We start from the raw sequence: 15,096 nt of genomic DNA, 5'->3' as shown, positions 1-15,096 counted from the left end.
TTTAGTATGAGAGAGACCTGTAAGAGCATTGGCTGGAAGTTAGAGTTCTGAGCAGAAGATCTGGTGTGTAGCCTTCAATATCTAGAGAGTGCAGTGCTGTTGTCTCACAGCAGCCAACACCAGCAGCAACCATACTAGCAACAACAGCAGCATCAGAAGAATCAGACCTGAATCTCTGCAATGGCTTGGTTACAAATGACAGGTATTAAGTCAATTGCAGAGACAAAGGTAAAAGATGTTGAACAAGTGACAACACCAATGACCACTCAGAACATGGTCCAAAACTGTCTGGATGACCCAAGAGAGGTCTATTTGGATCAAAACCCATTGGTCTATTGGTTTTATAGGACACACCATTGGCAAGAGCTCAGTAGGCTGGCAATGAAGTATGTGGCTTGTCCGGTAGCCAGTGTTTTCTGCTGAGTGTATGTTCAATGCAGCCGTGCCATTGTCACAGTCAGAATGACCAGTATCTCAATGTAGAGAGACTGATCATTATTAAAATGAACTAACATTTCCTACCTCAAGATTACAATGCTCCCTAAAGCACAGGAGGAGGATGAGGGCAATTGGTCAGACTCAAGTTTGTTAGCTGGCCAACATCTGAGTGAACCGCCTGAGATTGAGGACAAACTCTACTTCTCTAAGTAGGCCACAAAGAAATTTCACATTATTGTTGAACTGATTTGTCAAAAAAATGAAAAAATGGATATAGCTCGAGAAACATTATATATTTGGTGTCTGAATTATGCAGCCCCCACTCATACAGTTACATGTATGGCTGGATTGGAGTTGGACCAATGCGCACTGACGGACGATGCCTCACCACTTGCTTAACCCCTACGGTGCCTTGGACGAGGTGACCTCGTCCTGCACCTAGGAACTGGGGGGAGCGCTAGCGCTCCCCCATGGGCTTCCCACCCCCCCCCGGTAGTGGATGGAAGGGGAAGCCCTTCCACCCCACCCCCCCGTGACGTCAGCGCGCATCGCTCCAGCTTCCAACGCGATCGAAAGAGAAATGCAAAGCATTTCTCTTTCGATCACGTGGAGGAGGCCAGAGAGGCTTCAAAGGGAAGGAAAGGAATTTCCTTCCCTTTGAAGTCTCTCTGAGCGTTTCAATGCAAACATCAAAAATCATTTGCAAAGCATTTCTCTTTTGATCACGTGGAGGAGGCCAGAGAGGCTTCAAAGGGAAGGAAAGGAATTTCCTTCCCTTTGAAGTCTCTCTGAGAGTTTCAAAAGCTGGATTGCAAGCAATCCGGCTTTTGAAACGGCCACTAGACACCAGGGATATTTTTATTTTATTAGAAACTGGCATAAGGGAGCGACCCCTTGGGCAAGGGTCGCTCCCAGGGGGGGCATTTTTTTGGAAGGCCTTTTCTGCCCCCCCTGGGGGCAGATCAGTCTATTATTAGGCCGATCTGCCCCCACGGGGCAGAAACCTCTAGGCACCAGGGATCATTTTTTTTGTTTTTTTGTTTGTTTTTGTTTTGTTGTTTTTTTACAGGTGGGGAGCGACCCCTTAGGCAAGGGTCGCTCCCCTAGTGGGAAAATTATATTTAGGCCATTTCTGCCCCCCTTGGGGGCAGATTGGCCTATTTTTATGAGGCCAATCTGGCCCCAAGGGGGACAGAAACCACTAGACACCAGGGAGTTTTTTTTTTTAACGTGAATTTCACGCAAGGGGAGCGTTTTGTTTTGTTTTGTTTTTTTACAGGTGCGGAGCGACCCCTTAGGAAAGGATCGCTCCCCTGGGGGGCAAATTTATTTTAGGCCATTTCTGCTTCCCCTGGAGGCAGATCGGCCTATTGTTATTAGGCCGATCTGCCCCCAAAGGGGGGCAGAAACCTCTATGCACCAGGGCAAATTTGTTTTAGTCTTTTTTATTTTATTTGTTTTTTTAGAGATGGGGAGCGACTCATTAGGCAAGGGGGCAAATTGTATTTAGACCATTTCTGCCCCCCTTGGGGGCAGATCGGCTGATTTTAGGGCAAGGGTCGCCCCCGGGGGGGGGGGTTGCGGGGGCAAATCTATTTTAGGCCATTTCTGCCCCCCCGGGTGCAGATCGGCCTATTGTTATTAGGCCGATCTGCCCCCAGGGGGAACAGAAACTTCTAGGCGCTAGGGCACATTTTTTTTTGTTTGTTTTGTTTTCTTAGAGATGGGGAGCGACACATTAGGCAAGGGTCGCTCCCCTGGGGGGAAAATTGTATTTTGACCATTTCTGCCCCCCTTGGGGGCAGATTGGCCGATTTTAGGTCAATCTGCCCCCAATGGGGGCAGAAACCACTAGGCAATGGGGATTTTTTTTTTTTGCGTCAATGTCACGCAAGGGGAGCGACCCCGTAGGCAACGGTCGCTCCCAAGGGGCATGGGGGGGGGTATATTTATTTTAGGCCATTTCTGCCCCCCCCGGGGCCGGCTGAGCTAGAGGCCAAAATCCACAGGTAGGCACTTTGTAAAAAACACCTCTGTTTTCTGTGAAAAAATGTGATGTGTCCACGTTGTGTTTTGGGGCATTTCGTGGGCGCTAGGCCTACCCACACAAGTGAGATATCATTTTTATCGGGAGACTTGGGGGAATGCTGGGTGGAAGGAAATTTGAGGCTCCTCTTAGATTCTAGAACTTTCTGTCACCGAACCGTGAGGAAAACGTGTTTTTTCAGCCAAATTTTGAGGTTTGAAAAGGATCCTGGGTAACAGAACCTGGTCAGAGCCCCACAAGTCACCCCATCTTGGATTCCCCTAGGTCTTTAGTTTAAAAAAATGCACAGGTTTGGTAGGTTTCCCTAGGTGCCGGCTGAGCTAGAGGCCAAAATCTACAGGTAGGCACTTTGCAAAAAACACCTCTGTTTTCTGTCAAAAATTGTGATTGTCCACGTTGTGTTTTGGGGCATTTCCTGTCGCGGGCGCTAGGCCTACCCACACATGTGAGGTATCTTTTTTATCCGGAGACCTGGGGGAACACTGGGTGGAAGGAAATTTGAGGCTCCTCTCATATTCCAGAACTTTCTGTCACCGAAATATGAGGAAAACGTGTTTTTTTAGCCAAATTTTGAGGTTTGCAAAGGATTCTGGATAACAGAACCTGGTCAGAGCCCCACAAGTCACCCCATCTTGGATTCCCCTAGGTCTCTAGTTTTCACAAATGCACAGGTTTGGTAGGTTTTCATAGGTGCCGGCTGAGCTAGAGGCCAAAATCTACAGGTAGGCACTTTGCAAAAAACACCTCTGTTTTCTGTCAAAAATTGTGATGTGCCCACGTTGTGTTTTGGGGCATTTCCTGTCGCGGGCGCTAGGCCTACCCACACATGTGAGGTATCATTTTGATCCGGAGACTTGGGGGAACGCTGGGTGGAAGGAAATTTGAGGCTCCTCTCATATTCCAGAACTTTCTGTCACCGAAATATGAGGAAAACATTTTTTTTAGCCAAATTTTGAGGTTTGCAAAGGATTCTGGGTAACAGAACCTGGTCAGAGCCCCACAAGTTACCCCATCTTGGATTCCCCTAGGTCTCTAGTTTTAAAAAATGCACAGGTTTGGTAGGTTTCCCTAGGTGCAGGCTGATCTAGAGGACAAAATCTACAGGTAGGCACTTTGCAAAAAACACCTCTGTTTTCTGTCAAAAATTGTGATTGTCCACGTTGTGTTTTGGGGCATTTCCTGTCGCGGGCGCTAGGCCTACCCACACATGTGAGGTATCATTTTTATCCGGAGACTTGGGGGAACGCTGGGTGGAAGGAAATTTGAGGCTCCTCTCATATTCCAGAACTTTCTGTCACCGAAATATGAGGAAAACGTGTTTTTTTAGCCAAATTTTGAGGTGTGCAAAGGATTCTGGGTAACAGAACCTGGTCAGAGCCCCACAAGTCACCCCATCTTGGATTGCCCTAGGTCTCTAGTTTTCACAAATGCACAGGCTTGGTAGGTTTCCATAGGTGCCGGCTGAGCTAGAGGCCAAAATCTACATGTAGGCACTTTGCAAAAAACACCTCTGTTTTCTGTCAAAAATTGTGATGTGTCCACGTTGTGTTTTGGGGCATTTCCTGTCGCGGGCGCTAGGCCTACCCACACATGTGAGGTATCATTTTTATCCGGAGACTTGGGGGAACGCTGGGTGGAAGGAAATTTGAGGCTCCTCTCATATTCCAGAACTTTCTGTCACCGAAATATGAGGAAAACATTTTTTTTAGCCAAATTTTGAGGTTTGCAAAGGATTCTGGGTAACAGAACCTGGTCAGAGCCCCACAAGTCACCCCATCTTGGATTCCCCTAGGTCTCTAGTTTTAAGAAATGCACAGGTTTGGTAGGTTTCCCTAGGTTCTGGCTGAGCTAGAGGCCAAAATCTACAGGTAGGCACTTTGCTAAAAACACCTCTGTTTTCTGTCAAAAATTATGATGTGTCCATGTTGTGTTTTGGGGCAATTCCTGTCGCGGGCGCTAGGCCTACCCACACAAGTGAGGTATCACTTTTATCGGAAGACATGGGGGAATGCTGGATGGAAGGAAATGTGTGGCTCCTCTCAGATTCCAGAACTTTCTGCCACAGAAATTTGAGGAAAATGTGTTTTTTTAGCCAAATTTTGAGGTTTGCAAAGGATTCTGGGTAACGGAACCTGGTCAGAGCCCCACAAGTCACCCCATCTTGGAGTCCCCTAGGTCTCTAGTTTTCAAACATGCACAGGTTTGGTAGGTTTACCTAGGTGCCGGCTGAGCTAGAGGCCAAAATCTACAGGTAGTACTTTGCAAAAAAACACCTCTGTTTTCTGTCAAAAATTGTGATGTGTCCACGTTGTGTTTTGAGGCATTTCCTGTCACGGGCACTAGGCCTACCCACACAAGTGAGGTATCATTTTTATCGGGATACTTGGGGGAAAGCTGGGTGGAAGGAAATTTGTGGCTCCTCTCAGATTCCAGAACTTTCTGTCACCGAAATATGAGAAAACGTGGTTTTTTAGCCAAATTTCGAGGTTTGCAAAGAATTCTGGGTAACAGAACCTGGTGAGAGCCCCACAAGTCACCCCATCTTGGATTCCCGTAGGTCTCTAGTTGTCAAAAATGCACAGGTTTGGTAGGTTTCCCTAGGTGCCGGCTGAGCTAGAGGCCAAAATCTACAGGTAGGCACTTTGCAAAAAACACCTCTGTTTTCTGACAAAAAATGGGATGTGTCCACGTTGTGTTTTGGGGCATTTCCTGTTGCGGGCGCTAGGCCTACCCACACAAGTGAGGTATCATTTTTATCGGGAGACTTGGGGGAACATAGAATAGCAAAACAAGTGTTATTGCCCCTTGTCTTTCTCTACATTTTTTCCTTCCAAATATAAGAGAGTGTGTAAAAAAGACGTCTATTTGAGAAATGCCCTGTAATTCACATGTTAGTATGGGCACCCCGGAATTCAGAGATGTGCAAATAACCACTGCTCCTCAACACCTTATCTTGTGCCCATTTTGGAAATACAAAGGTTTTCTTGATAGTTATTTTTCACTCTTTATATTTCAGCAAATGAATTGCTGTATACCCGGTATAGAATGAAAACCCACTGCAGGGTGCAGCTCATTTATTGGCTCTGGGTACCTAGGGTTCTTGATGAACCTACAAGCCCTATATATCCCAGCAACCAGAAGAGTCCATCAGATGTAACGGTATATTGCTTTAAAAAATCTGACATTGCAGGAAAAAGTTACAGAGTAAAACGTAGAGAAAAATTGCTGTTTTTGTACCTCAATTTCAATTAAAAAACAATCAATGGTTATTTTCTGTAGGAAACCCTTGTAGGATCTACACAAATTACCCCTTGTTGAATTCAGAATTGTGTCTGCTTTTCAAAATGTTTAGGTGTCTGGGATCCAGCATTGGTTTCATGCCCATTTCTGTCAATGACTGGAAGGAGGGTGAAAGCACAACAAATCGTAAAAATGGAGTATGTCCCAGTAAAATGCCAAATTTGTGCTGAAAAATTGGGTTTTCTGATTGAAGTCTGCCTGTTCCTGAAAGCTGGGAAGCTGGTGATATTAGCACCGCAAACCCTTTGTTGATGCCATTTTCAGGGAAAAAACCACAAGCCTTCTTCTGCAGCCACTTTTTCCCATTCTTTTGAAAAAAATGAAATTTTCACTGTATTTTGGCTAATTTCTTGGCCTCCTTCATGGGAACCCACAAAGTCTGGGTACCTCTAGAATCCCCAGGTGTTGGAAAAAAAGGACGCAAATTTGGCTTGGCTAGCTTATGTGGACAAAAAGTTATGAGGGCCTAAGCACAAACTGCCCCAAATAGCCAAAAAAAGGCCTAGCACAGGAAGGGGAAAAGGCCTGGCAGCCAAGGGGTTAAAAGACATCAAGACAATGCCTGCCTTTGTTACATCCCCATCCTTCTTTTTTTCTATTCCCTAGCTAGGCTGTCTCACTAAAGTACATTAATTTACAAGACTGCCATTGTGTTGCTTCCATGGGAAAAAGTAGATACAACAAGAGTCAATTATGTGCCACAGTGTTTGGATTGGAACAGTTAACTAACTATTGCACCACCAAGTGATATTATTGTGTGAGTGTGAGTGGTGATGATGATTGATTGTGGTGGAAGGTAGTGAGGGTGCTGTTCAACTAATATCTCTTATCATGATTTTTATGATTTCCAATGTTTGGGGGCTGATGGGTGATTCTGTCTGAAGGTGATTGTTGGACCTTTCTTTCAAACTTAGCTAAATTTATTTGCATGGTCCGCTATTTGCTGTAGTTTTGTTCAGGTTGTTCAGAGACCAGTCAATGTAGTTAACAAATACAGGGGCATATTTATACTCTGTTTGCGCTGGATTTGCGTCATTTTTTTTACTCCATATTTATATTTTGGCACTAGACATGTCTAGCGCCAAAATGTTGGAGTTAAAGTCATTTTTTCCCTGCGGAAAACTACCTAGAGACAATGAGATGCAATGTAGGTATTGCCATGCAAAAAATGAGTCAAAGGCCCTAGCACCTTATTTATACTACTGTGTAAAAATGGCACATGGGAGGTAGGTGGGCCTAAATAATGGTGCCAAGGTTGCTTAGCACCATTATTTAATGCCTGGGTCAGGACAGGCATTAGGGGACCTGTGGGCCCATTTCAATGGTGGAACACCATGGAATAAGCCCACAGGTGCCCTCCCCAGGCCCCAGGGACACCCACAACCACACCAAAGGGACAGAGGAGGATGGGGAACCCCATCCCAGGTAAGTAAAGGTAAGTATTTACCTTTTTCCCTCAATGTGCTGGGCCCCCATCCATGGCACATGGTGCAATGGCCATGCCCAAGGGACCCTTGTCCTCTGGGCTGGTCATAGGAGTTGTGGGCATGAGTCCTGTCTTTTATAAGACAGGAGTCATGTGGTATGGTTGGTTTAGCATCAATAAATGAGGTGAGGCTGGTTAGAATCATCTTTTTTTACTCTAACCAGCCTAACATAATTTTTTAACGCTAAACCCACTACTCCCATACCACCACCCCGACCCGGCTAACGTAATTCTCCATGATGTTAGCCCACCCTTTACGCCGGATTACACCATTCCATAAACAAGCCGCTGAGCAGGCGTCTTGGAATGACGCTAACCGGCGGCAAACTTTTTGACGCTAAACTGCGTTAGCGCAGCTTAGCATCAAAAAGTATAAATCAGGGCCACAATGTAACCACAAAATGCTCAAATTCCTTTGCTTTTCTTTCTTGTTCATCTACAGCAGTACACTACAGGTCTGTTCTCTCAATCTCACTTGGGTGGAGAAGGACTAGGACTCAAAAGTCGGGCACAGTCAGGACTCAGTCAGACTGGCTCCGACGAAGCCAGACAAAGGAAGTTATCTACTTCAAGTACAAAGGGAAACCAACATGACTCAAAGAGGCCTACTCAACCCTGTGGACTTCACTGGAGAGAGGTGCATTGATTTGAGAAATGCTGAGTAGTGTTCTGGCGCAAATGACACCTTAAATAAAGTGGTTGTGGTCAAGGGTGGACTGGAGACAGATATGTGAAGTTACATGATGAAGGCACTCAGCTACATGTTATGACAGTTGTGAGATTGATCAGCCAAGTACATGAAGCTACTTGTTTGGTATTGTTTGAAAAATTGTTCTCACTTCTCAGTTAATCTTGCTCTGCCTCTTGGTCCAGTCCTCATGAAGCTTCCCTTCTCCTTGACTCTACAATATCAACATTTTCTGTTTTACAATCAACAGACCTTCTCTTCTTCTACACAAACAAGATTAAATCTCCACAACACTTCTGCTTACCCCACTGGACCAGTTCAGCCAGACACCCAAGATGGACATTCAGAGAAGAATGCAGATGCACACAGAACTTGGCATTATTACAGTATAATTTTTCTTTTAGCAATTATAAGTTTTACACCTGTGTGGGTTCACTTCACTCCTCTTTAATTAGTGATTTTAAACCTAGCTGATAGACCATTTAGATATATGACATAATAACTTGGGTCTCTAGTAGGGGTGGGCAGAACTCATGGAGTCGTACTCTGAAGATTCCGTGCAGTAACATAAAAACTTCACTGAATACTGCAGAGTTTTGACCACCTAAATAACATAGGTAAACATCACAGCTACATCACATGCCCAAGTACCCATCTATAGAACCCTTGTGTAGAAATTGGAAATAATTTTCTAGCAACATTATACCAAAGTGCTGCACTAACTACCAACTTTACTGAACAGACAGTGTGATCCTGATAATGAGTACTACACTTACCTCCCATATGCTAGCAGAGGAGGGTCTCACAATTTGATTCTGCTTTGCTTTTGATACCAAAAGTACAGAAGAAGCTAAGGGCATGGCAAGCCTATTGGAATTCGGAATGCCAGTTACAGACTGAATACTCTTGGGGTGAATACTAAGAGGGATTGACTGCCTGCTCTACCCAGTAAAGCTCCCATTTTGCATAATAGTACATGCCATATTGTTACATTTCTTGCTGGAACAAGATACGGTGTTGGTGACGCAATCACTGTAAAATGCTCTGTTGCCTTTGGTCAGGTCAGAGCTACAGGAGACACTCTTCTTGGGGAAGAGGGGGCATGCTGTGGGGGTTGGTGGGCATGTTTCAAGCGCAGTGACAGACTCTAACTGGGCCTTAGGATAGCCCACATTGTCAAGCAATCCAAACTGCATGGACCACCAAGGTGAAGTAGAAAACAAGCCACTGCAGAATGTCTGGGCCTGTGGCCCCTGCCCCTTCTACGACCTCTGGTCCGTTCATGTAGATATACATACATTTGGTGGTTTCTCACATGATCCATCCTTGCAACTGCATAATGTGACTCTTCCTTGACTTTAGGATGGGGTGAGAGACCTCACTGTAGTAGAAGTAGCAGAGCAAGCTGGTTATCAGTGGTGTGCCATGTGGCCAGTAGAGAAATAGGGGCATTTCACTAGAGTTGAGCACTGCTCAAAGGCCGGCAGTGCTGGGGGTATGTAACTGTTACATTGCAGGCAGCATGTCTGGAAACTGGGCAATCTTTGCATTGGCTGGTGTCTCTGGCGCACCAGACAGGTTGGGGAAGAGTCAGTCGCGCTTTGGGCATGTCTGCATCCGGAAAGAAAGTGGTGCTGCCTTTTGCGAGCCTCATATCACATAAAAGTGTTTTAGGGAGCAGGCAGGAGGAGTCAGGTTCTTATCAGTGAATTGTGAGCATGTGTGACATCCGGTATGTAGATCTTAATTTTTCCCTCTCCCGTTTCATTTTAGACCGACAAAATTGGCAGTGGTGCCACCCTGATGCTGCATTACAGGTGCTTACCTTGCTGTGCTCCATCAGGCCCTGAAGAACTCTATGCTGCTATGGCAGCTACCAGCCAGAACCTCCCTTCTAACAGCCTCTGTGTGCACCTGCACAGACCTGGCTTCTAGGAGCCTGTCAGCCCCGGCCGCCAGCCAGGCAAAGTCCTTCTTCTCTGGCTGGACCTGACTAAATATAATTCTGGGAGCATGAGTATTTTCTCTACTCACTACAGTAGGACAAAGATGAGGGGCATGGCTTTGACACCCATAGCCTAGCCAAGGAAAAGCAGAAACCATTGGTGGCTCACAGTGTTCATTCGCAAATGTGCTGTGCTAAGGTGGACAGTGGTAAAACTCCTCCATACAGAGGTAGCAGAGTTTTTTGGCAACAATCCATGAACTCCAATGGTGGAGCAGAGTTCACTGCCCACTGTTAGCAATGCCTTTAATTGAACTTTGACATTCCTTCATTTCCCCCCAAAGCTGATTTTATGATGATGAATATTGTGGTTGTGTGGTTCTGTCTGTGTCACACCTTTCTCCAACTACCCATTCCCATCCAATCATTTAATCCCTCATCCTCTTCCTCCAGGTTGCGTGACATATTGAAGTGTGATTTATGAATTTCCACCATAATTGGATCACACACTTGGTGGGGCGGATATGCTGAAAATGACACCAACTCACTACGGATCTTCTTACATGAGGAATAGCCCACACCAGGCCCACTTACACACCTGAGGTATAGATATAAGATTATTCATTATTCATCAACATAATCCTCTAGGCCTTGTGTTGCTTAAAAGCTTAAACTTCTACTGAGGTAACGCCTGACTGCAAGATTTCATAACTTTGGCTTACTTGCTTGTTTTAATAAATAAAATACTAGCTCCCCATTTTCGGATGTTACTACTGCTAGTTTTGTAGTAGCAGGTATTTGTGTCATGGTGGTGGATTGTCTTCAGTTTTTGGTAAGTTGTAATAATATATAATAAACTAATTCTGGGGGTCATTCTGACCCTGGCGGTCGGTGATAAAGCGGCGGCCAACACGCCAACAGGCCGGCGGTCAAAAAAATGCAATTCTGACCCTGGCGGGAACCGCCAACACAGCCCGCCGCATTAACACTCCGACCGCCACGGCGGAACAAACAAACAGCGCGGCGGTCACCGCCAACAGCCAGGCGGCAGACAATGTACCGCCCACCCTATCACGGCCCACCAATCCGCCACCTTTTCCGGGGCGGGAGCACCGCCGATAAAAACACGGCGGAAACAGACATTTTCAATGGAAAACGCTCACCTCGAGACACTCCACGCGGAATCCGGACAGCATGGAACCCGAATTGAACATCATACCTGCTCTCGTCTACCTGCTCATCTACCACGAGTACGAACTCCGGCGCAGACGTCAACGGTGAGTACTGCACCTACGACACACGGGAGGGGGGAGGAAGAAAGGGGGGAAGTATGCCCGTAGGCATACACATATGCGACCCCCCCACCCCCCCAATATGTACACACCAATGCAGAGCAGGAAGTCACAGTGACACCACACAAAGCCCCTATAAAAATACAATGACACAACCAAATTTGGAATAAATTTTCATTTACAAAAAAAGCACCTGGAAATAATTGAGCAACCGTGAAAAATATTTACAAAAACCAAAAAGATATACACATCAGTGTATCACTGAAGTAACAAGTCCTGCACATCCTACGAATCTAACATGTACGTGGGCCAAGGTTCTGCGAAACAAGGGCAAAGCCCACACACGAGACCTGAGTCCTTTGGAGAGAACACTGCAGGGGCATCCGATGTCAAAACTACAGGCACCTCAGGGGGAAGGGAAGGGGGGGCCACCACAGCCACATGAGTCCACGACGCCAGATCCACGAGGAGCCACCATGCCCACTGTACCATCCTGGGGAGTGCAAAGCCACAGTCTCTCAAGTCTCTGCAGTGGGTGGGTTGCCCACTGTACCATCCTGGGGAGTGCAAAGCCACAGTCTCTCAAGTCTCTACAGTGGGTGGGTTGCCCACTGTACCATCCTGGGGAGTGCAAAGCCACAGTCTCTCAAGTCTCTGCAGTGGGTGGGTTGCCCACTGTACCATCCTGGGGAGTGCAAAGCCACAGTCTCTCAAGTCTCTGCAGTGGGTGGGTTGCCCACTGGACCATCCTGGGGAGTGCAAAGCCACAGTCTCTCAATGTCTCTACAGTGGGTGGGTTGCCCACTGTACCATCCTGGGGAGTGCAAAGCCACAGTCTCTCAGGTGGATTACAGAGTCCACTGGTCAAGGAGGAGGCATGGTGGGCACAGTGAACCATAAACAGTGCCTGAGACGGCGGGGCCCAGCGGAGTGGTGCTTGACAGGAAGGGCCCAGCGGAGCGGTGCTTGAGACGGCGGGGCCAAGCGGAGCGGTGCTTGAGACGGCGGGACCCAGCGGAGCGGTGCTTGACAGGAAGGGCCCAGCGGAGCGGTGCTTGAGACGGCGGGGCCCAGCGGAGCGGTGCTTGACAGGAAGGGCCCAGCGGAGCGGTGCTTGAGACGGCGGGGCCCAGCGGAGCGGTGCTTGAGACGGCGGGGCCCAGCGGAGCGGTGCTTGAGACGGCGGGGCCCAGCGGAGCGGTGCTTGACAGGAAGGGCCCTGCGGAGCGGCTCTTGAGACGGCGGGGCCCAGCGGAGCGGTGCTTGAGACGGCGTGGCCCTGTTCAGCGGTACCTGTCTTCACGGCGGGGCCCTGTTCAGCGGTGCTCTTCTGCACGGCGGGGCCCTGTTCAGCGGTACCTGTCTTCACGGCGGGGCCCTCTTCAGCGGTACCTGTCTTCACGGTGGGGCCCTCTTCAGCGGTACCTGTCTTCACGGCGGGGCCCTCTTCAGCGGTACCTGTCTTCACGGCGGGGCCCTCTTCAGCGGTACCTGTCTTCACGGCAGGGCCCTCTTCAGCGGTACCTGTCTTCACGGCGGGGCCCTGTTCAGCGGTGCTCTTCTGCACGGCGGGGCCCTGTTCAGCAGTACCTGTCTTCACGGCGGGGCCCTGTTCAGCGGTACCTGTCTTCACGGCGGGGCCCTCTTCAGCGGTACCTGTCTTCACGGCGGGGCCCTCTTCAGCAGTACCTGTCTTCACGGCGGGGCCCTCTTCAGCGGTACCTGTCTTCACGGCGGGGTCCTCTTCAGCGGTACCTGTCTTCACGGCGGGGCCCTCTTCAGCGGTACCTGTCTTCACGGCGGGGCCCTGTTCAGCGGTACCTGTCTTCACGGCGGGCCCTCTTCAGCGGTACCTGTCTTCACGGCGGGGCCCTCTTCAGCGGTACCTGTCTTCACGGCGGGGCCCTGTTCAGCGGTGCTCTTCTGCACGGCGGGCCCCTGTTCAGCGGTACCTGTCTTCACGGCGGGGCCCTCTTCAGCGGTACCTGTCTTCACGGCGGGGCCCTGTTCAGCGGTACCTGTCTTCATGGCGGGGCCCTCTTCAGCGGTACCTGTCTTCACGGCGGGGCCCTCTTCAGCGGTACCTGTCTTCACGGCGGGGCCCTCTTCAGCGGTACCTGTCTTCACGGCGGGGCCCTGTTCAGCGGTGCTCTTCTGCACGGCGGGGCCCTGTTCAGCGGTACCTGTCTTCACGGCGGGGCCCTGTTCAGCGGTGCTCTTCTGCATGGCGGGGCCCTGTTCAGCGGTACCTGTCTTCACGGCGGGGCCCTCTTCAGCGGTACCTGTCTTCACGGCGGGGCCCTCTTCAGCGGTACCTGTCTTCACGGCGGGGCCCTGTTCAGCGGTGCTCTTCTGCACGGCGGGGCCCTGTTCAGCGGTACCTGTCTTCACGGCAGGGCCCTCTTCAGCGGTACCTGTCTTCACGGCGGGGCCCTCTTCAGCAGTACCTGTCTTCACGGCGGGGCCCTCTTCAGCGGTACCTGTCTTCACGACGGGGCCCTCTTCAGTGGTACCTGTCTTCACGGCGGGGCCCTGTTCAGCGGTGCTCTTCTGCACGGCGGGGCCCTGTTCAGCGGTACCTGTCTTCACGGCGGGGCTCTGTTCAGCGGTGCTCTTGCAGTATGTCAAGGGAGTCATACCTGGCCTGAACACCCTGCTCAGTCGCCCTCCGACCGTGCTGTGTCAGGCCCCTTCGGGGAGTGAGTCCTCGTCCCTTGCAGCCGGGATGGGGCTTGTGGGGCCCTCCTGCTCCGCGCTCCTGGTGGTTGTCCTCTCCGCCCTGCTGTCCTTCCGCTCCTTAGATGGGGATCTCGGGCCCTTGCCTCCCCTGGCTGCTGTGGCCGGTGAAGTGGCCGGAGTCACCTCCTTGGGGGCAGCCGTCTCTGTCCGCTCACGGCGGCCCTTCAATTTCCGGGTCCTCTTGCCTGGGGGGGGGCTGGCTGTCCCCTTGCTGCTCACTGAAGTGTTACTGCCGCCAAAGGGTGGACTCCACATGCCATGCACCACTTGCACTGTAGTAGTTGGGCTGGTGGTGGCTGAGGTGCCCTTGGGACTTTTCCCAGTTGGAGGGGGTGGGTCGGGGGAGGGAAAGAGGTCAAAACTGGAGAGGTAATTTTTCTTGGGACCAAGGTAAGGGGTAGGAGTAGTGGTGAGGGAAGTGGAGGAAGAGGATGTGGTTGTATGAGAGCCAGGTGTGCTGTCCTTGGGTGCAGGTGACTGGGACGTAGGCTGTGGTGAGGTGGTTGGCTGTTGTTTGGGTGTCTGCCTGCGTTTATGTGTCTTGGAAGAGGGGGTGACAGACACAGTGGGAGAGGACACAGGGGACGTGTAAATGCCAGTGGGGGTGGTGACTGCAGGTGTGCGGACTGTAGTGGAGGGTTTGCTGGTGGTGGAAGAACTGGCTGATGTTGGGGTGCATGCAGGTGTGAGTGTAGATGTCACAGGGAGGGAGGAGGGAGACGAGGAGGACGGGGACACAGAGGTGGTAGTGACTGTTGATATGTCTGCATCTGTGTGTTGCTTGGGGGAATGCTTGTGTTTTCTGTGGTGCTTATGTTTGGATGAGCTGGCCTTGGGTGTTGAGGTGTGTGCAGGCTGGTCTGATGGTGTGGATGGGATAGGTTGAGGTACAGGAGACAGAGAAAGGGTGGAGGCAGATAGAAGAGGGAGACTGGAGACAGGGACAATGGCTGCCGTCAGTGCTGAGGCCAGAGCAGTGAACGCTCGTTGATGGGCAGCCTGACCCGAATGAATGCCCTCCAGGTAGGCATTGCTCCGATGCACCTCCCTTTCCACCCCCTGGATGGCATTCAGAAGGGTAGTCTGCCCAACAATGAGCGTCCTCACCAGGTCAATGAGCTCCGCACTGAGGGCAGCAGGGGTAACAGAGGCAGGGGCTGA

This window comes from Pleurodeles waltl, chromosome 10 (genome assembly GCF_031143425.1).
Source record: "Pleurodeles waltl isolate 20211129_DDA chromosome 10, aPleWal1.hap1.20221129, whole genome shotgun sequence".
NCBI lineage: Eukaryota > Metazoa > Chordata > Amphibia > Caudata > Salamandridae > Pleurodeles > Pleurodeles waltl.
This window is presented reverse-complemented; position numbering follows the sequence as displayed.